At 46.1% G+C, this 22,990-nt stretch overlaps 2 long non-coding RNA genes across 4 annotated transcripts; one reads left to right on the plus strand and one right to left on the minus strand.

Annotated features, from left to right (window-relative positions):
- Positions 1-1,193: 1,193 nt before the first annotated feature.
- Positions 1,194-6,084, minus strand: LOC103883424. 3 transcript variants are annotated; one of them, XR_002521404.1, is made up of 4 exons: positions 5,847-6,084; positions 5,549-5,655; positions 3,897-5,482; positions 1,194-1,326 (listed from the first exon to the last, which is right to left on the minus strand). It is a non-coding gene; the product is annotated as an uncharacterized LOC103883424 (long non-coding RNA). The 3 variants fall into 3 exon arrangements; XR_002521405.1 differs by having other exon boundaries at positions 3,897-5,655; positions 5,932-6,084; XR_002521403.1 differs by having other exon boundaries at positions 3,897-5,655.
- Positions 6,085-6,245: 161 nt separating this feature from the next.
- On the plus strand, positions 6,246-7,149 carry LOC103883425. The gene is made up of 2 exons (XR_645651.2): positions 6,246-6,566; positions 6,875-7,149. It is a non-coding gene; the product is annotated as an uncharacterized LOC103883425 (long non-coding RNA).
- The last annotated feature ends 15,841 nt before the right edge of the window (positions 7,150-22,990 follow it).

Consider the following 22,990-nt stretch of genomic DNA (forward strand, 5'->3'; position numbering starts at 1 on the left):
CATGGCAGGGCCTTTGCCTCAGAATTGGTTCTTCCTCCTTACTCCTTCTTTTGGTTTCCAAATCCTGGCCCATGACACTGTCTCTGGACTCCATTTGCTCTATGCCTCAGAGTAACAGCCTCTCCTCTCCTCTTCCAGGCTAACCTCTCTTCCCGAAACCCAGTCTAAGCCCAGCCATGTGGGCTTTCTGCTTGCCTTGAAGCAGTATCCAGACTCACTAAATTTCCCCATCACCCTCTCTCCCCCGTGGTCTTCAAGTTGTGCTCCAGAATCTCCAGGGCTGCTGCCTGAGCTGTGTGGACTTGGAGGGAAGGGGAAAGGAAACCCAGGGCCAGCACACAGGCTCCCTCAGCCTTGCTTCAACAAAAGCACCTCTGCTCACAGTATTTATAGCTTTCAAGTACAGTTTTTGCCTAGGAAAAAAAAAGTTATATGTCTAAACATCAGAATATAGACATTCTATGCCTTCAGAATGCACAGTCATTTTAAAATGGAGAAAACTTTAAGTAATACTCATCTCCCACTTAAAAGAATTTTAACAGAGAGCCTGAAGAATGATTGGCTCTGAGTGATGGAGTTACCTGGTGAGCCCTTCCAGATTAAAATTCCACAAAATGTATGCTTTTGGTGACTTGCTATCTAATATTAGAAACCAGATTAAAGTTTGGGCAGATCAGCTGTAGATAATGACTTTGATTTTAAAATGCTTGATCTGTAGCTGTTCTTCCTGAAAATCATCATCTAGCAAGGCCAGATTTTTTCGGTAATCTAAGTGTTCACCTCCTAATTTATCTACTCTGGAAGCTCCCATCTTAGTATGTTTGACAGTGCACAGCTCTTCTTATGTGGGGCCCAGTATGTGAATGATGGAAGTGACCTATTGCAAGTCATATTCCTACTTTGCTGAAATTTGACATAAATGTTTCATGGGGGTAAGACGGCCAGCTTGCCAGACCCTAGGGAAGAGATGGGAGTGGAGGATTAGAGAACGGGAATTATGGGAGCCTCTAAAAATGGCCCTCTGAATCAACACCAAAAAAAAACCCAAACACCTGGATTCAAAATGGGCAAAGGACTTGAATAGGCATTACTCCAAAGAAGACAGACAAATGACCAAGAAGCATAAAAAAGATGCTCAGCATCACTCATCATCAGGGAAATGAAAATCAAATTTACAGTGAGATACCACCTTACACCCATCAGGATGGCTACTATCAAAAAACAGAAAATAAGTGTTGGCAAGGATGCAGAGGAGTTAGGACTCTTGTGCACTGTTGGTGGCAATGTAAAACAGCGCCGCCACTGTGGGAAATAGTATTGCAGGTCCTAAAAAAAATAATAATAATAATAGAATTACCATATGATCCAGTAATTCTACTTGAGTATACCCCCAAAATAACTGAAAACAGGGTCTCAGAGAAATAGTACACCCAAATTTATGGCAGCATTATTCCCAACAGCTAAAACATAGAAGAAAACCACGTGTCTATCAACAGATGAATGGGTTAGCAAAATGATGTATGCCCATAAATGGAATATAATTCAGCCTTAAAAAGGAAGGAAATTCTGACACATGCTACAATATGGATGAACCATGAGTACCTTATGCTAAGTGAAATAAGCCAGATACAAAAGGACAAATATTGTATGATTCCACTTATATGAGCTACCTACAACAGGTAAATTCATAGAGACAGAAAGTAGAATACTAGTTGTCAGGAGTTAGGGGTAGGGAGGAATCAGCAGTTTGAATTTAATAGGTATAAAGTTTCCATTTTGTAAAGACACGCAAGGCTGGCAGCAGTGGACCTTGGTGTGATCTTTCTGGAGGATTGTGTGAGAATATGTATGAAGAGCCTTATACTGTGTCTGTATATGCCTTCTGGGCCCTCTGACACAACAATTCCGCTTTTTGGCCTTTCCCACTTAGAAACAATCATAGATGTCTACGATGTGTATGTATAAGGGTGAATAGCTATTTATAATATCAAATAATTGGAAACAAATGTATAAAAGTGGGGCATAGTAAAATAAAGTATTACACTACCTATATACAATTAATTTTAAAAAATTGTCTCAGAATATTTAGTAGCCTGAGAAAAAGTTCTCAGCATATTGCTAATGTTAAAAAAGCAGATTATAGAACAATCAGTTCAAAATACATTTTTACTAAAAAATTATATACACGTACACATGTAAAGAGAGGGAGAGTTATAATACAGGTGATTTTAGATTCATTTTTCTATTTTTCTTTATTTTCCACATTTCCATACTATATATGTATTATTTATGTGATCTGAAGCAAAAATACTGTAAAAATATTTTTAAGTTAAATCAGTCTTCTCAATTTTTTATTAAAGAACACTGAGCCTAGGTGAGGTTCAAATTTTTCCTTCACAAGTGTCACCAAAAAGGGGTGCAAAAAACTGCCACATTTTTATTGCTGTAAGCCAGAATTTACTGTCAAAAATCAGAGTGTAAGAGAGGGTTTAAAATGTTTAAGAAAATAAATTTCGCAATCACTTCAGAAGTACCTATTTGCATGCAAGTCAATGGTATGCTAATTTCCAGTCATTCCCTCTTATTCATTAAAACCCCAGTCACCCAAGGCTCTCCCCAACCTGATAATTCAGGGTGAGGGTGAGAAGGAGAGAGGGAGAGAAGAAGGGAGGGAGGGAGGGAGAGAAGAAGGGAGGGAGGGAGAGAGGGAGGGAGGCAAACAGGGAGGGAGGGAGAGAGGGAGGGAGGACGGAAGGGAGGGAGGGAGGGAGGAAGGAAGGAAGGAAGAAAGGAAGGAAGGAAGGGCGGGCGGAAGGGCCGCTGGCGCCGGGAAATAGAGCTACATTTACTCTCATATCAATTCTCTAGTTGGGCCTGCCATTCGGATTCTCATTCTCCCCTGTTCCGTCACCCAAAGACATCCATGCTTTAACTTTGAGGCTGTAAACTGACATGTTTGCATTAGTGCCCCATGTGGACTTCTGCTGGAAATCTGTATCTTTTTATTTGTCATAATATTAACGTGGCTTAGATTTGGGCGCAGCATTATGGAAAACGTTGCCAGACAATAACTGAGATGGCCGCTCTGGGATCCCCCAGAGAGGCGCACAGTAAGACGAGAACAGACGCCTGGCTGTGCCGGCCCGGCCAGTGGTTCCCAGGGCGCACTGGGGCTTGCGGGGTCCCCAGAGCACCGCCTGAAACGCACCAAGGAACCCCACTCTCCTCGCCTCTTAACAAAACCAGGACAAACCAGCTGCCACTGAAGCAGAGAACTCGGGAAGGCCCAAGGGGACCAAGACGCGGCACGGCTGCAGGAGAAAGCTCAGCCTTGTGCAGTCCAGAAATTCTGCCTTGAAGTTCACAGGGACCCGACCCAGCCGCCCTAGAAACACGGAGACGCTCTAGAGCCGCGTGGAACCTCAGCGCAAGAACTTCAAAAAAGACAAACCCGGGTGACCCTTGAACCCGTACTCAAGGCTAGGTACGCCCCACATTCTGTGAGGGCAAACAAGCAGGAAAGTCTATCCAGGGAGGAAAAGCCATCCAGAAGAGCCGCATTGACCCAGCCAGGAAGCGTGAATGTGGCCTTTCTCAAAGGACAATCAGCTTGGTTCTCCTGATTTCATAAAGTGCAGAGGGAGAGGCCATGTGCTCAGGCTGGTTCCACCATCTGGGGCTCCAGCACGTGGAACTCCAGCACGTGGGGCCCCAGCACGTGGGACTCCAGCACGTGCGACTCCACCACCTGGGGCTCCACCCACTTGAGGCTCCACCCACCTGGGGCTCCCTCCACCATGTGGGACTCCACCCACACTAGCCTTCACCACCACTCCACTTGTCTGGGGCTCCACCATGTGGGGCTGCATCTACCTAGGGTTCCTGGCCTCACTTACCTGGGGCATTTCCTGGCTCCACTCACCTAGGGCTCCACCTAACTGGACAGCACTTCTTCTCAAGCACGCAAGGGTCTCCTGTGGATCCTGGCCAAGGTGCCATCTGCAGGGAGTCTTTGAAAGACACCATTCTAATCAGCCCCTGCATTAACGTCTTCTGTGCCTCCTCAACACCCTCAGGAAAGTACCTGTTCTTAGAATGGTGTGCCAGGCCCTTTCGTTACCCCACATGCCTACCAGGCAGGACTTTGGCAGCCCTAGTTAGACCTTGCAACTGGTTTTCCCACCTCTGCATGGGTGGTACCCACCGGCTGGGGTGCCCATCTCTCTTGTATCTGCATGACAAACTTCTATTCCAGCTTGAACACCAGCTCAAAAATCACCTCCTCCAAACTCCTCAGCCTACTCCAGCTTGGCTGCACCAACTCAGACTTTGTCACATGAGACAAAGAAGGTAAATATCTCTTTCACCTACCTCTTTGAACTACAGGTCAGAAAGATCTGAGTTTGAATTCTGGATCTCTTACCTATCAGCTGGGTGGTCTTGGGTGCATCAACCTTGCAAAGCCTCATGCTACTCACCTGTCAAATATGAATAGTAGAGTCTACGCCACAGAGCTCTTTGAGAGAATGAAATAATTACACTGCCTTCACCCTCCCCCAAACTGTAAGACCCTCAAAAGCATCTTATTCATGTTATCCCCAGGATTTTGCAGGGCCTTTACCACTGGAGGGGCCCCCAAACTATCTTGTGAATGAATGATACTGGTGACTCAAGAGAGAGCCAGTTTATAGAATTTTCCTTAACAGGCCAGAGTCATGGCATAGCTCTGCTGTGGGTTCAGAGGGTGGTGCTTTACTCAGATCCACATAATAATGCCTGAGGAGGTTTAGAAAGATTCTGCTGCTCCCACTCAGAGGGACTGTTCTGGGACAGAGGCAGAGCTGGGGACGGAGCTTTGTTGGTAGACCCCCACGGACTGTAAGGTGCATAAGGGTGGGTTTACAGAGGTTTCCCTCCTCTCCTCCTTCCCAGCTCCTCTCAAGCTTTGCCTCTCCTCCTGCCTCTTCCTGGGCTGTCACAGATAACAAGCAGCCACCTCTAGGGACAGTCAGAGGTAAGGCAGGGATCCGCAGGAAGTGGGAGGAGGAATGAATGAGCTTTGAACACAAAGCACAGTGGCTCAGGGTGACATGTGGCTCACCTCAGTTGCAGGGACTGAAAGATGCACTTGTCCATAAAAAACGCAAATGTATCCTGCCAGTCATGGATTTTGGCAACTGCATGCATGTATTCCTGCAAAGTCAATGAACACAACAGTGCAGCCCGGAATCCTTTTTAGGCAATGCCCTGAGGACCAGTACAAGTATGGAAACCGTGCAGGTGGTGGTAGGCCAGTCAGTTAAGCCCGTTCCTAGTCCCCAAAAGGTCATCTTGGCCCTCCAAAGCTGGAAGGCAGCAGTGAAGGCATCCCAAACAGTCACTTCAAGACTCAACCCTGGCTCAGTTTACCTCAGCCACTGTGATTCCTGCTTCCTTCTGCAAAAATCTCAGCAAGGAATGTTCTTCCCCACTTGCACTTGGGCTGGAGAGAGATTAGGGTCAGTCGGTCAGTCTGTATGTGTGGTACCCACTGCCCAGGGTTGCTCACCTCTCTTGTATCTGCCTGACAAACTTCTATTCCAGCTTGAACACCAGCTCAAAAATCACCTCCTCCAAACTCCTCAGCGTACTCCAGCTTGGCTGCGCCAACTCTGCCTTCGTCACATGAGACAAAACGCAAGAACAAAACCACAGAAATTGGCTCACATATTCCTCTTCTCTCAGACTCTGGGCACAAAGTGCCAGCCACCTACTCCCAAGAAGCTGCTGAGGATTTTTAAAATGCAAATGCCAGGTAGGGGATAGGGCTTAGAGCCTATTCTGAGAGAGGGAAGTGAACTCCTCACCCTGGTTGCTGGTAAATGGCAGTCCTGGTGACAGGTAACCATTTTCCCCATTCCTCCTCCCTCTTTCTTCTCGGCTTAGACTCACTCTAAGGTGAGGCAAATTGCTGATGCCCCTCGGCTCCCTCTGCCACTCCATTCCTGGGAAATGGCTGCCACCACGGTTCCACACCCCACCTCTCCTCTGGGAGGGAAGGATTGGCAGGATCGACGACCTCTGGCTCCAAGAGGGTGATCACCCATCTTGAGACTTTCAGTTCTAGGGACACAAGCATGGCCTTCATCCACCTCTCATGACATCACCTGGTGTCATACGGGTTTTTCTTCTATTGTTAGATCACAACTGGGCTCCCTGGATTCTCTGACAATGCCACAATTGGCAGCATCACTGGCTCTTAGCTACTGAAAACATAACAGAGACGAGTCTCGCAACAAGAAATCAATGTGATGGATAATAGGCAGGAAAAGCAGCCCCCAGAGAATAAGGGAAGGCCCCAGTGAGTCTAATTTTCATTGACCCAGTTTCACTGTCAAAGCACAGAACATAGCAAGACAGAGTGACCTCCAGAGTCAAAAAGCTTCAGACTACACTGCACATGAAGCCACCACGGACTGTCTCTCTCTTTCTCCACGAGCCCATGGATGTTAACCACCAGTGAGTGAGCGACAAAGAGAATTCCCACCTTGGAAAGGAGCAGTTGAGTCCGCAGTCATTTAAGACAGGTGATTTTCATATGTATAATGGAGGAAAATCACTCTACCCCATTCTTATATAGGAATGTAATGGGATGGGGAAGGGGGCTCTGGGTGGTAAATGGAGCCAATCATGCTTGCATCTCACTTCCATGTATCACTGCACTGGCAGCATTCGCTCCCAGAAGCAGAAAGGAGTGTGAGGTGTGGATTGATGCTTTCTTAGAGGACCACAGTCCCATGAACAGTCGGCGCACATTGCCAAAATGTGGAAAGAATGTCAGAATGATTTTAAGAGTTTCAGATTGACTAATACAGCCTCAGATTTCATTATCTAGGCAATGAGTGACGATGGCTGCACTAGCATCCTGAGGAGGAAATTAAAGCATTCGTCGAGGGCCTGACTCAGGAACGGGTGGAGGAATGGATTATGTCAGCCACAGGAGACCAAGATGAGGGCACAAGGGAAGGGCCAGGAAGTTCGACCCTTGAATAGCATCCGGAAGCATGAGAAGTGGTGAAAAGCTTGACTGATGAGTTTTTTAATATGATACTTCTGTGGAACAAAACTTGGTCTGTCTCCCCCAAACTTCGGTAAAGTCTGTTATCCACACAAAAGCTTTAGTGAGGTTTGTTTTTTTTTTTTTTTTCCCCCTACCTCAGAGCAAGGGGAGTTGTGAAAATGAATGAAATGGCTGAACTCCCCATCTGGGTCAAGGCAATGGGGAGCATGACATGGTGCGATGTAGAAGTAAGGTCCCCTGTGAGCCGGAGAAGACATGGGCAGGAAAACCCATACCAAAGCCTTCCATAAATCTCGAGGAAGAGTCGGGTAAGGTAGCTTACACCTGTAATTCCAGCACTTTGGGAGGCCAAGGCAGGCGGATCACCTGAGGTCAAGAGTTCGAGACCAACCTGGCCAACATGGTGAAACCCTATCTATCTCTACAAAAATTAGCTGGGCATGGTGGTGGGTGCCATAATCCCAGCTTCTAGGGAAGCTGAGACAGGGAGAATCACTTGAACCCAGAAGGCAGAGGTTGCAGTGAGCCAAGATCATGCCACTGCACTCAAGCCTGGGCAATAGAGCAAGACTCCATCTGAAAAAAAAAATCTCGAGGAAGACCTCTGATTCTCCATAATTGGAGAACCATAAGCCAGGCCTATTTTGTTCTTAAGGGTCAGGGTAGCCCAGGTAACATCTGGGTTGCATACCTAACATGAATTGAATTTGCATTGCAACTAGATTAATACTTCTGATTTTTATAGAGGGATAGAAAAGAAAAACACAGCTATTAACATGTCCATATCTATAGTGTTTATCAATCCACTAGCACCTTGGGAGCACGTGCAGCATGCAGGGTTCCACTCTACAGGTGCTGCTGGACAAACTGTCTAAGGTGAAGGTGCAGCTGCTATCTTTCCCAATCCATGCGGTGTGATGTGTGGCCCTACTATGAGTGACTTGTATGCAGTCTGCACCAGATAGGACTCACCACAAGAATTCAGCAGCACTCAATCTGGTCCATTCCCTGTTTAATAAAAGAAAACCCATGACACATGCTTGGATGCCATGCCAATGTCCTGTCACTAGGAGCATTACTCAACTCTTATTCTCTCTTGCTGTGTTCTCATTTCAGATCTTGCGTGCTGATCGACACTGATCTGCACAGCAGCATGAATAACACTGGTCTAGGGCATACAAATAAGTACAAAATTGTTGCTCTCAGGGAGCTTACAAACTTTCTATTATACTAATACACATTGAAATATGTTCACGCCATGACAAGGCAAACATAAAATCTACTTACAAGACAGAAATGATGAATTGCAAAGTGAATTCACAAATAACACAAATTAGGAGTTTAAGAAAGGAAGCCATTTGGAGAAACCAGAAGATTAGAAATGAAAGAAAGAAAACTAGGTTTCAGGTCTGTGGAGGTGAGAGACCTTGAGCTGAGTCTTGAAGGTCGTTTAAGATCAAGTTACATCTCACCACAAAAAGCATAAGTAGGTGAGGTAATGCATACATTAGTTAGCTCCATTTAGCCATGTCACAATATACACATACTTCAAAACAACATGTTGCACACAATAAATATATACAATTATTTATCTGTCAATTTAAAAATATTAATGGGCTGGGCGCAGTGACTCACGCCTGTAATCCCAACACTTTGGGAGGCCAAGGCAGGCGGATCACTTGAGGTCAGGATTTCTAGACCAGCTTGGCCAACATGGTGAAACCCCGTCTATACTAAAAATAAAAATAAATTTAAAAAAGCCAGGCATGGTGACTGGCACCTGTAATCCAAGCTACTGGGGAGGCTGAGGCAGGAGAATCACTTGAACCTGGGAGGCAGAGGTATCAGTGAGCCCAGATTGTGACATTGTACTCCAGCCTAGGCAACAGAGACTCAAAAAAAAAAAAAAAAGAAAAGAAAAAATTAATGACCCCAAAACCTTATGAAAAAACAAAATCCAAAAAGGATCAGGATAGTTCCAGAGAAATCAGAAGTATATGAACAAAGGTCACACCTTTCTGTGTGAATTGAAGAGACAGTAAGCAGACCTGTTTGGCAGGGATGGAGAGCTGGTTCAAAAAAGTAATGGGAAACACAGGTTAGGGTAAGAAGGTAGAAGACACTGAATGCCAGAAATACAGAGCATAGATATCATCCTGTACATCATAGACCACAGAGAGAAACAGGGGGACAGCATTTCATGATGACTTATTTAGCCTATACTTTATCTGGTAAACACTGTGAGACACAAGAGACTGTGTGAGATGCTGAGGGAGGTACAGGATGCACCAAGGGTCAGGGAAGTGAGTACGCAGGCTGTAGCCCAAGGTTAAGGAATGACCCTCCTGCCTGAACTAGGGCAGTCATGGATAAGGAAGAAATAGAGCAAATCCAAGAAGCGACTCCAAGAAAAAAAAAGAGGAAGGGTATCTTTAATTACTATTTGCATTGTAAATGAGGAAGACCTTCTTCACACTATGCCTACCCAGTTTGCCAAGCTCTCTGTGTTAGTCCAAGTTCTCTAGAGGGACAGAACTAATAGGATAGATGTATATATAAAGGGGAGTTTATTAAGGAGTATTAATTCACACGATCACAAGGTCCCATGATAGGCCATCTGCAAGCTGAGGAGCAAGGAAGCCAATCTGAGTCCCAAAGCTGAAGAACTTGGAGTCCAATGTTTGAAGGCAGGAAGTGTCCAGCATGGGAGAAAGATGTAGGCTGGGAGGCTAGGCCTGTCTAGTCTTTTCACATTCTTCTGTCTGCTTTTTATTCTGGCCATGCTGGCAGCTGATTAGATGGTGTCCACCCAGATTAAGAGTTGGTCTGTCTTTCCCAGTCCACTGGCTCAAATGTTCATCTCTTTTGGCAACACCCTCACAGACACACCCAGGAACAATATTTTGCATCCTTCAGTCTAATCAAGTTGACACTCAGTATTAACCATCACACTCTCCATCACCCTTCAAGATTCAGCTCAACAATCCCTCTTCTGCAAAACCTCCCTCAAGAGGGATTATTGACTTTCTCCATGGCACATCTCTTCCCGACCAACTTTGAACTTCTCACTAAAAAAAAAAGGATGAATGAAAAGGGGAGAGAGGAGTTGCAGATGACTCTGAAGATTTCAAGAAAAGGTAACGTGGAAAATAGTCACATGCAGTGCTGTTTCTGAACACGGTCCCTCCCAGAACCTCTTCCTGGGAATTATGCCAGCAAACAGCCTCTTGGACCCTTGTTCTTAGTAAATGCTAGTTGCCACTATAGTAAAGCACACATAAAATGCTGGGTTCACATCAAATAATAAAAATACACACCTATATACACACTTAACCTCTATTTGTATATGAATCATCTTATTGTATTTGGTCTACTGTGATGCTTGCCCACTTCACAGTTGACATCATTGGATAAATACTTGGAAAAAGGAATAGCAAGTGCAGTAGCTAAACAGTTTCACCATCATAGTAACTCCCCAACTCCTCCTGGGTCTGCAGTGGTCAGGAAGAAACTGTGAGGCACCATCAACTTGTAAGGTTTTCCTTACAAAGTGTATTCAGTCAAGGACACTGTGTGTGTGTGTGTCAAGATGCTATAGGTACTAAGAGGAAGAAGAAAACTAGACACATAAATCATGACAAGATGGTGACCGAAAGGTCAACTTTCTTGTAGATCATACTTTTCTGTTGTTGTTGGCTTTTGTTTTTTGAGAAAATAATTATTACATGAAGGAAACAAGCAAACAAGCATTCTATAGAGAGAGAAATTGATTCCCTGATTCTTAAAAATGTATATGTGTATACCTGTGTATAAATACATAGATGTAGGTATATAGCTATAAATATAACCCTCATTACTAAAGTCAAGGTAATAACTCATTAGGTTTTTAAAATTAAACACTGAACTCTAACATATTCAGTTTAAATATTAAAGTTTTATATTAGCATATAGTTAGATATTAACATGAAGGGAAATTTTTGTTTCCTACAAAAAGTGTGGTTCTCCCAGGTAGAAATAATGGAGAGGTGAACAGGGATTATCTCTCCATTCTGCAGAAGATGATCCCAGGTTCTACAAGCCAGGGATTGAGGAGGGGTGTCTTCCCTGAATACTGGGGGGAATTCCAAACTCCAAAGAGGGAGAAGAGCTGGGACATTTATGTTAGAAGCCAAGAATGGAGTTCAAATAGGTTAACCCAACCAAAGGGGACAGAGGCCAGGATGGACACTGGAAAACAGAGTCAGAGTCCCAAGAATGAACAGGGCTGAGTCTGGGACAATTGTCTGCACCAGCTATGCTGTGGCATGGCATGGCATGGTATGGCGTGGCAGGGTGTGGTATGGTATAGTCTAGTGTGGCATGGTGTGGCATGCTCTGGCATGGCATAATGTAGTCTAGGGTCGTGTGGTCTGATGTGGTGTGGCGTACTATGGCGTGACATCGTCCATGGCATGGCATAGTATGGTAAGTGGAGCTGATAGACAGGAGAACCAGAGATAGGATGGACTGTGGCTTCGAGAGCATGGTTGGGGACTGAACTAAAAGGACCAACAGGAGAGCTAACCAGAAATGTCCTGAAGCAGCCAAAGATAGATACAGAAAGAAATGCATTCCAGGGAAGAGCAAGCCCTGGACGTGTGGACTTGAGTCTTCCTCTGGAGGGACATGTGATGTGCTGAACACTGTGTACAAGGGTCCAGGTGCTTCACATACATCTCTCACTAAAACCTCTTAACAACCTGCATGACAGCACACTCGAGAAAGTGAGGCTCAGAGAGCTGGAGTACTTTGTCCTAGATCATACAGCTGACAAATGATGGAGGCATATGTGAACCCTGGTTTACTTTATTCTGAACTTAGGCTTACGACATCCATTATCTCCAAGTAAGATTTCCCTGTCTGAGAGTTCTGAGCAGTGATTCTGGAAATGTAGCACAGCACAGAAGAAGAAAATGAGTACACACCCCTCAGACGACACAGTACAATGTTTTGCAGGCCAGAGATCGGGGGGCAGGGAATGCATATAGTTTGATACCACAGCCATTGTTCCAATATATTTTTAAATCCATATTTGCTTTATTTTTTATTAGAGGCATGGGTTTGTAAAAGCTTGAGGAGCACTAGTGTAAAGACAGAAAAATGAGGACAAATGCTTTGGCAACATCTTCATTCAAGAGATAAGCTGATGAAGAGATCACAAGTGAAGGTTGCCGCAGCAGGGGTGGAGACAAGTTATGACTAAGCTCATTGGCCTTGGAAACTGGGTGATCATGGGGACCCTGAAGAAGACCATTGGGAGCAGGCGCCAGAGTCCAAAGGGCTGCCACAACAGCATGGCTGGACAGACCACCACACCTGCCCAGAACTCTGCAGGTCTCAGCACTGCTGGGATTGGGAAAACACCTCCAGCCCAAAATTCACCTGTAGATGCCAACAGAGGGACTCCGTCACCAGAGATGAAATGAAGCCCATGGATAATGGCACCACACAGAAGGAAGAGGCCAAGAGGGTCAGCAGAGCCAGAAATAAGAGGATGCACAATCACACATATATTCACACTCACACTCACACATGCTCGTACTCACACTCACATTTGCACTCATCCATCACATTCACATGCTCACACACGCTCACTTCCACTCTCACACTCATGCTCTCACGCACACTCATGTTCACACGCACATTCACACTCTCGTGCACTCACACTCATGCACAACCCCACCACACACACAGTTTTGCGAGTGCACTTCTGGAATGCTTTGCTAGCAGCTCTAGGAAGGAAACCACGCACAGAGAAACGCTCCAGTTAGGTCCAGAGTAGAACGAGGGGGCGTGGCGAGAGGGCCCAGCGGGAGCTGCCGCTCCATTCCAGGAAGGAGTGCCCCTGCTTTTCCCTGGGGCTCCCTGCACCAGCTGTGACATGGTGAAGGCGCATGATAAGTGCCTTCACGCGCCAGCCTGTTGCCGGGACCCCCGGAAGCCTGTCCCGTCGTCCTCCCTTTGTTGTATATCAGGAAGTTCTGAAGACAGGGTTCCTGTTTGCTGTGGAGTTCCTTTCTACGAGGTGAGCTGTGGTTCACTGAATGAGGGGCGAGCGTCTCTCTCTGCCTGCCCTGGGCTGCCGCTGCCCCAGAACTTAGGGAAAGTTCTGCTTCATGCAACTGGAGAAAGGCACTGAAGCCCGCACTTTCCAGACTCAGGTGTGGAAAAATCCTTTCCTACTTGGCCTGGTGGACACATGACAGTTGGTTTCTAAATTTGACTTGAGTGTCTGCTGCAGCCCACCCAGAGCCCAGTCCTCACTGCCTGCAGACCTTCCTGCCCCTCCCTGCCTTGGCCAATGAGCTCCCCCTGGGCCAGACCCTACATCAAAGTGCACTCCTGAGCCACTCTGGAGGGTTTCCGCAGTCAAAGGGTAGAAAGGCAGCCCCAAGCATTGCATCAGCATGTTCTCTTGGCCCCGAGGGTGCTGGCTTCAACTGCATCTCTACACAACTTCACATCTCCTGGATGATTCCCCTTCCGAAGTGCTTTGGAAACCACTAGAAGCAGGGGTGACATGGCATGGCATAGCGTGGTGTACTGTGGCATGGTACGGTGAGTGAAGCCAATAGGCATGAGAACGAGAGATAGGACAGACAGTGGCATCATCAGAGAGAGGGTGGTTGGGGACCAGGCTTGAAGAGGCCAACAGGAGAGCTAACCAGAAATGTCCTACAGGCAGCCAGCGAGAGATCCAGGAAGACTTGCATCTGTGGAAAGAGTAAGCTGGACACCTGGACTTGAGTCTTCCTCTGCAGGGATAAGTAATGTCCTAAGAGCAGGAGGGCCATGTGCCAAGCACTGTGTACAAGGGTGTAAGGGTCCAAGCCGGGTGCTTTACATACATTCTTTCACTAAATCAGCCCAACAATGCTATATAATGGCACACAAGAGAGCAAGGCTCAGAGAGCTGAAAAATTTTGTCCAAAGTCACACACCTGATAAATGATGAGAGCATATGTGAATCCAGGTGTACCCAAGTCCTCTCATCTGCTTTTCTGATGGGTAGAGGGGGAGCTTATATCTAAAGGAGGCTTTCACGGAGATTTTCAGAAGGTCCTGTACCTGTATCTAGGGAGAATAATAGAATGATTCTAATAATTGCAACCCACCTGCATCAGTTAAATAATAAGGTTTGGTGGTGGGTAATAGAAACCCCAAATAGTGGCTTAAATAAAACAGGGGTTCACAGAGCCACTGGGTGACCTATGCCAGGAAGGGCCATCACAACTGTTCTCTAGGCTGAGCCATTGGAGAGGCCAGTGGCCCTGAGGGCTTGTTTTTTCCCCCTCATGTGAAGAGAATTCAAAGGAGGGCAGGCCAGAGCTGGTGTGGCAGTTCCCCAAGGTCATGAGGAACCCAGCTTCTGTCTAGATCACCACTCTAACATCTTCACGTCCATGCTTACAAGGTGGCTGCTGGTACTCCAGCCATCACATCCCTGTTCTAGACAGGAATAAGGAGAAAGGGCAACAAGCAAATGGAACGGACTGCCTGAGCTCTCTATAAACTTTCCTGAAACCTGGAAGCCCACCTCCTCATCCCTGTTCCTACCTCATTGGCCAGAACTGTATTGCATCATCATTCTTACCTGGAATGCGAGGATGAGACGTACAGCTTTTTAAGCTGGACATATTCCTAAACCCAAATAAAATTAGGGCTCTGCTAGCTGGTGAGCAGAGAATGGATGTCGGAGCTCCATCTAGCAAGACCTGCCACTTCGTTTTCATCATCCAGTTATGCCTAGGTGCTCCACTACACTCGCAGACGTCAGCCCTGGGCATGGAAAATCCAGCCTCTGAGCAAAGAATTGCATAGTTAAATGCGACAAACGTTCACATAGAATATGGATTTGAGGTCAGAGAATGGAGACAATGCATTTTGGACCACGTATGTCCTCACTGAGGGACTGGGTAGTGGGAAGCCTAAGAACCGTCGTCCTATCGTGCTATCACTAAGACAGGACCACTTTCCAAATTTGAGGAATTTGGGCCTTGTGTCCATTGGTGTGTCCAGCTTCATGCAGTTAGTTCCTAAAGGAGTAAGCCTTAATAAGGTAGTATTCTTTAAGGGGGCATTGTCTATCTGCTGTGCACAGCCTGCACTCCAGGATCGTGGCAGAAATTGTTGCCTGGGCATAGCCTGACCAGACGTCCATCCTCAACAATACCAGGAAGGGATCTGAAACGGGGCCGAATTGTGTCCCTTCAAATTCATAGACTGAAGTCCTAACTAACCTCCAGCTTCCCAGAATGTGACTGTATTTGCAGACAGGGTCTTCAAAGAGGTAGTTAAATTACAATGAAGTCATTAAAACGTGCCCGGATCCAATACGACTGGTGTCCTTTCAGGAAGAGGAGATGAGGACACAGATGCACACAGAGGGAAGACCAGTGAAAACACAGGGAGAAGATGGCCCCTACAACCCAAGGACAGAGGCCTCAGGAGAAACCAGCCCTGCCTTCTGCTCGATCTCAGACTTCCAGCCTCCAGCACTGTGAGAAAATAAATCTCTGTTGTTCAAGTACCCGTCTGTGGTACTTTGTCATGACAACCGTAGCAAATTAATACAGGTTCTTTGGCCAAAGAATTCACTAAGCACGACTGAACCTGTGCATGTACAGTTGAGTAAAGAGTTAACTGAGCAAAATTCTTCACATATGGAGCTACACTTTCTGCACAACGGAGTTCTGTTACTGTCAATTCCTCCTCACTAGGAAAATGGACCTGGCTGCGGTCAACGTCTCTTCGTTTGGCTTGGATACATCGATCCTTTCCGTCTGTCTCATGCTTCTTTGGATTTTTTAATACCAGTCACAAAGAATCCTTCATCCCATTGTCTGCCAGTCTTCAAAGCTCTGTTTGTCAGTGCAGCATTTCCATCAGCTACAATTCTAGACTCTGGGTAAAGCAAGCCCCCACATGCTGTTGAAATGCACAATGCTTTTCCTTCCCTCCAGCCGCCGGCTCCTCAGTGTTCAGGCAACAGCTGCTCGTCAGCTGGGAAATGGCTTCCCTCTCTATTCATGCTCTTGGCTTTGTGGCTGTGAGCCTGAAGCTCTGATCTGGTCTCTGATTTTGCAGCAGGAGGGGAAATATATGACCCCCTCATTTTGGTGGGAAGAAAGCAACTTCCTGTTTGGTTACGTCCCCTGCAATAAAACACCTTTCTAGCTTTCCCCTGGCCTTCCTTGTTTCCACAGTGCTTCTAATTTGACAGCACACACCACCTCCCTTCCGTGCCCTAATTTTGGTATGTAGCTATTTTATACCCACTCTGGGTAGGTTACAGGAGCTTTGCCTACTCTTCCGTGCTAGCTGTCTTTGAATCAAAATATTCACCCAAGGAGAGAAAGAGAATTCCATGAAAGAGGGCCAGAAAGGGGTATCCTACAGCTGAGTGAAGCCCAGGCTCTCCCCAGCTCCTTGCTTAGGACAGAAACTGCCCCCGCAGCTGATACGTCTCCACCCCATCCACCATGGAGCCTAGACCTCTGGCTCAGCATTTACGGGGGAAATCAGTTCAATAATATGACTAAAATTAGCAGAGAGAATAAATTATAAAGGTAACAAAGGTACTCTGAAATAACAGAAAACAGAAGGAAACTAACAATTACAGATAAAAGCTAGAAAGTTTTGAAAAGTAAATAACTAAATGTATGCTAAAGGATCACGTTAAAAGAGTAGAACAGGATGACACCATTCTTTTAGATACAATATTTGCTAACAGAGTGCAATGGCCAGGCATGGTGGCCCACACTTGGAATCCCAGCACTTTGGGAGGCTGAGGCAGGAGTTCAAGACCAGTCTGCACAACATGGCAAGACCCTGTCTCTACAAAATAAAAAAATTAGCCAAGCATGGTGCTGCACAGCTGTAGTCCCAGCTACTTCAGAGGCTGAGTTGGGAGGATCACTTGAGGCCAGGCTGAGTTGGGAGGATCACTTGAGGCCAGTGAGCCATGATTGCACCACTGCACTCCAGCCTGGGCGACAGAGTGAGACTCTGTCACACCAGAAATTTTTTTTATATAATAATAAAAAAGAATGCACAACCAGACGCGGTGGCTCAATGCCTGTAATCCCAGCACTTTAGGAGGCCGAGGCGGGTGGATCACGAGGTCAGGAGATCGAGACCATCCTGGCCAACATGGTGAAACCCCGTCTCTACTAAAATACAAAAAATTAGCCGGGCGTGATGGTGCATGCCTGTAGTCCCAGCTACTTGGAAGGCTGAGGCAGGGGAATCACTTGAAGCCGGGAGGCAGAGGTTGCAGTGAGCCAAGATCGCACCACAGCACTCCAGCCTGGTGAAAGAACAAGACTCCGTCTCAAAAAAAAAAAAAAAAAAAAAAATGCACTCACAGAGGATAAAGTGGAAATAAGAGCCACGGGAGCCTTGGGCCAGTGTTGAAGCTCATCAGCAAGGCCCTGAGGGTCTGCTTCCCTGGAGGCTGGGGCTGAGGTCCCAGGACAAGCCCTGTGAGGGCAGAAAGCACCCACACCAGGCACATCTGGCCTGGAGGCTGACAAGCCTGAGATGAATGAGCCCGATAGCTATTCCAGCTGATTTCCCTGCGGCCCAGCTAGCATGTAAATCCAGCACCCAGTTGGCAGGCAAGATAATTCCTCAAACAGAGAGGCCACCTGCCAGAATGGGGCTGAGTGTTCCGATTAGCTAACCAAGGAGAATAGAAAATCTGCCAATGAGGCCGTTTCTAAACACAAAACTGTCTTGAGGAAGGGGAAAAGAAAGGACTGTAATTCAGTCATGGAGAAGGATGTATAAAAAGGGCTCTGGGCGGGGCTCTATTCCCAGCTCTGCTCCTAACCAGCTGCATATTTACTCTGCGTTGTAGTGTCCTTGTAAGTACATGAAGAGAGGAGCCTGCAGGAGCTGTGAGGTCACTTCCGCCTCCCACGGTAGACCAGCTCCACTCATTCTCCTCAGTCTGGTTTGAGGAGGTGCGGTTGCCACCTTTGTCCACCCCACCTGCGCACAAAGCAGACCGTGCATCCTGCCTGGAGCCAGCGTCCAACCCAGAGCCAGCGGGGGCCCTGGGGAGTGAGCCCTATGCCCAGGCATCCCAGCCTGTCTGCCCAGCAGGGTGGTCTCACCACAAGCTGTCAGCACCAAGGAGCAAGGCCCAAGCACTGAGGTCAGATGCCCCGAGGATGCAGGCAGAAATGTCCAGCCTGGGCAAACAAAGTGGAGTCTAACCGGGGTGGGATTCAGGAGAGAGCCTGCCAGGACCTTCAGCGGTGAGTAGGATGAGCTAGAGACTTGGAAACTGCAAGCAAAGCTGGGCACTTGGACAGGCAGGGACCAGGTGAGGAGCAAGGCTACAGGTGACGAACGACAGGTACAGGTGGTCAGGACTACGCTGAAAGCTCCGACAGGGGCTCCACACCCCGACTTGGGTGTATCTGGACATGGCTGACAGTGTGAAGTGCCACCCAGCTCTCTCTTTGAAGCAGGACTTCTTGTCCAGGCGTGGGGCATGTGGTCATTAGGCAGCCTCCTCTTGCCAGCTCCTACAGCGTCTGCCTCAGCTGCACCTCTCCCAGAGGAGCCCATGTCCTGAGACTGAAGGAGCACAAAGGTTAGCTTCGAGGCCCTTAGAGGACGGGGTCACAGTTTGGCTTCTCCCTCAGCCCAGTGCTACTTCCTCCCCAAACTCCATCTCAGGACCTGCTTCCAGAAAACCGAATCTGCAGCTGTGACTGGCTCCGCTAGCACCTCCAGTGTCCAGCTTAAAGACTGCCTCGTGGGGCCTCTTCAAATGGAGGTCACAGTGCTGCGCTGCAGTCAGCTGACACTGGCCTTCCAGAGTCAACTGTGTGCATCTCTTCCCAACTCTGTGTGCAGTGACGGAGGGTGGTAGGTTGAAATCAGCCATGGTGGCAGCATTTGCACCATGGAAATCAACAAACACTACAAATCAGAGCTTTTTTTCTCCTGGAGATCTGGTTGTTAAACATCTACCAGCACACCACTGTTTCTGGAGCATAGTAGGATTAGACCATTTCTTGAGACCCACTTTGCTCTATGTCACAGTGTTCAGAGAGGAGAAGTTAGGGAAGAGGAGGGAAAATCAGGAGAAATGTGGAATGAAATTGCAAACAGATTATTTCAAGAGCAGACATTTGGCAGGGTTGGGGAGTGGGTGTGCCTTAGATGCCCTGTTCTTAGGGAGGACTCGGCTGAGCTGGCAGAAGCAGCATATGAAAATCCCAAACCTGGCATTCCACGTCACCTGGAGGAAGCTGGCTGGGCAAGAGTGTCTCTCTCATGCAGGGAACTGAAGACTTCCCCACTCATCCCAAAGGTGGTTTGTGGGATCATTTCTCAGTAGTGTACAAGGCAGCCACCACCACCATGCTAAACTCCACCATTTCTGCTGTCCTGGTGAATTACTTCTGGTCTCCCCATCCTCTAGTAAGGTGAACACAGTCTCTCCTTCTTCTTTTTCCACCCCCAACAATTGCTAGGGTCACACAACAGGCACCTTCCCATCCTTCCCGTATGCCTAAGAAAGTGGAGTCTCTGACTTGGCGTTGCACTTTGAAAATGTCACCCATAATGCGAGAGGGAAGCTGTGGAAAGTACTGAATACAATCTTTAGAAAGCGAAGCCTTTTTAGTGAGGAATGCACATTTATTTGACAAATATGTGTTCAGTGCCCACCGCAAGGCATTTTGCTGGCTGTCGTATTCTATGAAGAGTGGTGAAAGCAACCCTATAAAGGAGTCTAACTGGGATGGGTCCCCGCATAGAAGACAATGAAGCTCTGGGCCCTGGAGAAGGTGCAGAATACATTAGCTGTCCATTAAGTAAGTATGGAGAGAAATTTTTCATTAGGCTATTACATTTGCCTCGGAAAGAATGGCTCATAGGAATGCAATTCACCCATTTTCTAACAGCATTCCGATATGGCTCATAGTGGAAACATAATAGACACTTGTTAAGTGAATAAATGAGCCAATCTTGACTTTCAGATTACCAGGGACCCACTTTGGGATGATTAATTCTGCCTTGGGATATGCAGATTGAATAGACACTTAAAAGATCACCAGAGATCCTATGTATGAGCTGACAGAATGCATATTGACTTAAAGAATGTATATGTTAAGAAAAACAGGAAGCTTGCCAGGAAGCCAAATCAAAACTGGAAAAAAAGATATTCCTGTCATCTGCATGGCCTAAAAGTGACAGACGTCAGAGTGCACTTACTCTCTTTTCAATTATTTTCCTTGATAACCAGAGGAACAAGTAATATAAACCTCCTTGAAAATGGGAAGAGGCAGGTTTTAAAATTGAGGTCTCCCTCAATGATGTATTTTTTTATAAAGACCAAAATGTCAGGGCCCTCCCTTTGAAAACCCCAAGCACCCAAGAGAACTCTTTCTTGAGCATTGAGTGGCAGGATGTAGAAAAGCAAAGGGAAGTTATGATGGGGGCAGTTGCGTGAGGATAAGGGCGTTGTCAGTACATGCAGCGTGTGTTCTTTCAAGGATTCTAACCTCTCCAGAAGTGTGTCTTCTTCCTTTTTTGTGAGATGGATGAGAGGCAAAGAACCTTCCTGTGCATTGAAAATCCTTCCCAGCCTCCAGTGACAGGTGAGTCTGGCCCCCTTGTCCCCAGGTGGACCTGACTGCCCACTTTAGGTCTTGCCACATGAAGAAAGCCGTTCTGCCTGGCAGACTTGCAGCAAGCCTGATGTTTGACCCCGAAAGCAGAAAATCCTTTGCCCTAGCCACATTCTTTTTGAACTCCATAACAGGGGAGGAAGCTAAGGAGAATCATGCATCAAGAGAAAAAATGTTCATATTCCCACTGGAAAGGAAGGTGGGTCCATTTGAAAATATGGTCTAACAGCAAGTGGTACAGAAGCCCAGCCTGGAAAACAGTGCTGTGATGCCCAGGGAATAAAACCAACCCCGGTGCTTCCTGGGGTCAGGCCAAGGTCTGCAGTCATAACCGCCTGGTCTCCTTCCATTCCCTCCAGCCTCATGGCATGTGGTTCGTGTAGGTGGCCCAAGTACAAAGGTTATGTATAGATCAGAGCCCTCAGACTGAGAAAGAAAAATTGTTCCAGGAAATCAAGTACTTTATCTGCATGGAGAAAACCAGAGCCCTGAGAGTAGTTAACCCAGGAGCTTCCAGAGTCCCCCAGAAGGGAAGCCCAACCCCCTTGGGCTCTGAGATACATTGTCATGAGCCCAAAGGGCAGCCCAGAGGTTGAGGGGTGACAAGGAGGGAGGAGAGAGCCAGCAGACCTGAAGCTCCCCTGCCTGTAAGTGTCAGTCCCCTCCATGCACCATCTTGAGGCCATGCTTCCAAAGATGGTGCTCATTAGACATTAAGAAAAAAGGGGGCTAACAGAACAAAAACACTTGGGTAAAATAATATCCACAAGGTAGGAAATTTGGAGAAGATTTTTGAAAGGTTAGAGAAGAAAAAGTTTTGAAAGGACTAAAATATTTAAATATAATTATTATTTTCAAAGAGTTTGGAATAATGAGATAATAATAGATATGTAAAAGAAAAGATTAGATGTCTATGAGATTTAAAAGTTAAAAATACAAAAGTAGCATTGAAAGCCAAAAACTATGGAGACGGTAAGTTTACAATGTAAAAGCAGAAGGTATTGAGGATAAAGAACAAGGATAAAAATACAAAAGCTATAAAAGTAAAGAGGGTTTCTGAGAAATATTTTTTGAGCAAAATAAAAGCAAAAATCTTGACAATTAGAGAGGCGGTAGAGAGGTAACAGGAAAATACAAAAGGAACTGTTCAACCGTAAGTCAAGGTAATAAAATAAGCTGCTACTTTTTAGCAAGGTAACAAGTTAATATGTATATAATATATGTCAAAAGCCACAAGTGTTCCCTTGCCAATTTCTATTATGATTTCCTCTTTAACCCAAAAACGATTTTGGGGAATTGGTTTTATAGTTTTCAGATACATAGATTTCTCTCATGTCATATACTCTTTTTTTAACTGTGGATTTCTAATTTAACTGCATTATAGTCAGAAGATATGATTGTTTTATCAAGAGGGTCAATTTTGTAAGTATTCAAAGTGTGCTTGAAAATAATGCATAATCACTTTGTTAGGTGCAGAGTTCTCCATTTATCTAATTTGACCAACTTTTTAATTATGCTGTTGAAATCCTTTGTATCTTTTTTTTTTTTTTACCAGCTTAACCTATTTCCTTATAAATATTCCTTGTAATTCTATTGGTTTTGCTTTATAAATATTGAGGTTATCCTAAGAACATACAAATCTGTTACTTCTTGCAGGATTGTTCTTTTCCTATTGTAAATGTTCTTTTTTTTTTTTTCTTTTTTTTTGAGATGGAGTCTTCTCTATCGCCCAGGCTGGAGTACAGTGGCGTGATCTCAGCTCACTGCAGCTTCCACCTCCCAGGTTCAAGTCATGCTCCTGCCTCAGCCTCCTGAGTAGCCGGGACTACAGGTGCACAACACCATGCCCAGCTAATTTTTGTATTTTTTATAGAGAAGGGTTTTCACCATGTTGGCCAGGCTGGTCTTGAACTCCTGACCTCAAGTGATCTGCCGGCCTGAGCCTCCCAAAGTGCTGGGATTACAGACATGAGCCACCGCGCCCAGCCATAAATGTTCTCCTTTATCCCTATTTATAAATTTTTGACCTAAAATTTATTTGGTCTGCTATTAAATTTGCTATGTCAGTTTTCTTTTTATTAGTGTTTGTCTGATTTAGCTTTTTTTCATTTAATTTTTAGCTATTCTGTGTCATTTCGTCTTAACTATGTCTCCTATAAATAGCACGAAGCTGAATTTCAGTTTTAAAACTCAAATCTAGGCCAGGCACAGTGGCTCACAACTGTAATCCCAGCACTTT

This window comes from Papio anubis, chromosome 6 (genome assembly GCF_008728515.1).
Source record: "Papio anubis isolate 15944 chromosome 6, Panubis1.0, whole genome shotgun sequence".
NCBI lineage: Eukaryota > Metazoa > Chordata > Mammalia > Primates > Cercopithecidae > Papio > Papio anubis.